Below are 2083 nucleotides of genomic sequence, written 5' to 3' on the forward strand. Positions count from 1 at the left end.
TGGCCCCTTCATAACCACATTTTAGACAGTGATATTATCACATTGCACGGTCTAACAGATATCCTAATTCATTATGGGGCCTCGGTAACTTGCAGTAAGAAAAACAACCGTAGATTTTGTATCATGACAACACCTTCCTGTTACCATCATCTTCCTGTGATATATGATGATACAGATATGATACAGTTCAAGCGCATATTTGAGGTATTCCACCTCTGCATCGCACCAGTTATTTCAGCACATTCAATGTTGTCACGGGATAGTCCCGATGTTGTGCAGCGTGTCACAGCGGCCAAACACATGTCTGTCAAATGTCATTACGTCCCGGTTTTCACCAGGCTTCAATTAGTTCACCGGTGTTTGGCCAAATTCAGCAAGACAACAACCCAGAAATGCCTCATTAACTTCCTCATATACGTGCGTGTGTGAAACCCACCTCTTCCATCGATGCAGCCTTCCACGTTGGTTTACTTCACAATACTTTTGTTTAGGTAAAATAATCCGAGTGGTAGACTACGGTCTGTCTCTCTCTCCTTTTCTCCAAATTCGCGTGCGGGACAGACACGACTTCCTGGAAGTCATCTCCTGCTTCACACCGATTGGCTACTGGTCGTCAATAGGCGTGTCGTTGTGATTGGCTACTGGTCGTCAATAGGCGTGTCGTTGTGCAACGTGATCGTTCGATGGAATTCATGTCAGTTAGCAGCACCTAGCGTCGACTTTGATATGTTGATGAGAGATTTGATTTCTTTTGATTTTGAATAATATATATATATATTCAGGACCTTGAACTGTTTATAGACCGCGTTTCACTATGTTGTTGTCACCCAGCAAATATAATGCAGTTAAGAAAAGGTAATTAATAGAAATCTTAATGGCAAATATTATTTTGTAAATCCTGGAATGATTAGCCTGCTAACTGTGTTGATTTAGCAGTTAGAGTCAGCAGTTAAAGGTGTTCTGTTTTTATTTAAATACAGGTGGCAAATGTGTGCTTTGCTTGATTGCCAAAACTTGGGCCAGAAACTTCAAAACACCTCTAACCTCAAGGTTGGTAGTAAATGTTTCTGTTTGATTAGATTCTGGCTCATTTTGACACACATTAAATAGACTTGTCCATCATACTATGTAGTTAGGGTAGGCTCAAGGCCCTCAGGAATCTCATACCGTTCTTATAATAATAATAATAATAATAGCGCTTTTCTAGACACTCAAAGACGCTTTACAAACTGAAAAGATCGAGTAGTTATCAAGACAACCAGCAGTCACAAAAGAATCCAGGCCTAACCTGTATTTACTGTGTCCAACACAGGGTAATGTATTTGCAGAGCCACAAGCACTGACGAAAACACCAAGGAAAGTGTCCACACACTGCACCGCATCGATACTAGAGAACCAGCCCAACATGGGTCCCCTTACGACCCCCACGAAAGGAAGGGAAGCTGGATCGGGTGAACCCTGGACTCCAACCTCCAACCTGAAAATGCTCATCAGTGCAGCCAGCCCCGAGATCAGGAACAGGGAGAAAGAGCTGTGTGTGGACAACCCAGAGGGAGGAGAAACCACAGACTCTGCACAGGTAAAATGCACAGACACACACACACACACACACACACACACACACACACACACACACACACACACACACACACACACACACACACTGATATGGGTCAAAGCTGTTGGTTTCGAATATTGATTTTCTGTTTTTTTTAATTATCTTATCTTATCTGTAGGACCCAGAGCTTGGGGAGGAAGCAGAGAAACAGATAAGCAGGAAAGAGAAGAGTCTGTTTCTGCTCTGTCACAAGTTCCTCGCTCGCTATCCTGATTACCCCAACCCGGCCGTCAACAATGACATCTGCCTGGATGATGTCGCCACAGAACTCAGTGCGTCCTTTTACTAGTCTCTGTTTTCCCCGCACTGTTTATTATTACAATTTTTCATATTATCATTCGGTTTTGAATATTGATTTTTTTTTACATTTTAACCATTTAGCTTTATCCAAAGCGGTTTACAATTAGAGATTACAGGGACAGTCTCCCTGGAGTAACTGAGGGCTAAGTGCCTTTACTCAAGGGA

At 42.6% G+C, this 2083-nt stretch overlaps 1 pseudogene across 1 annotated transcript in view; it reads left to right on the top strand.

Annotated features, from left to right (window-relative positions):
* The first annotated feature begins 1318 nt into the window (after window positions 1-1318).
* LOC308150808 (transcription factor E2F8-like) overlaps window positions 1319-2083 on the top strand; it is a 27347-nt pseudogene continuing 26582 nt past the window's right edge. The window contains exons 1-2 of the transcript in view: window positions 1319-1579; window positions 1737-1890. The product of the transcript in view is annotated as a transcription factor E2F8-like (transcript). The remainder of the gene's footprint in view (window positions 1580-1736; window positions 1891-2083) is intronic.

The sequence above is a fragment of the Nansenia antarctica genome (genome assembly GCF_963989245.1).
Source record: "Nansenia antarctica genome assembly, chromosome: 2".
Lineage (NCBI taxonomy): Eukaryota > Metazoa > Chordata > Actinopteri > Argentiniformes > Microstomatidae > Nansenia > Nansenia antarctica.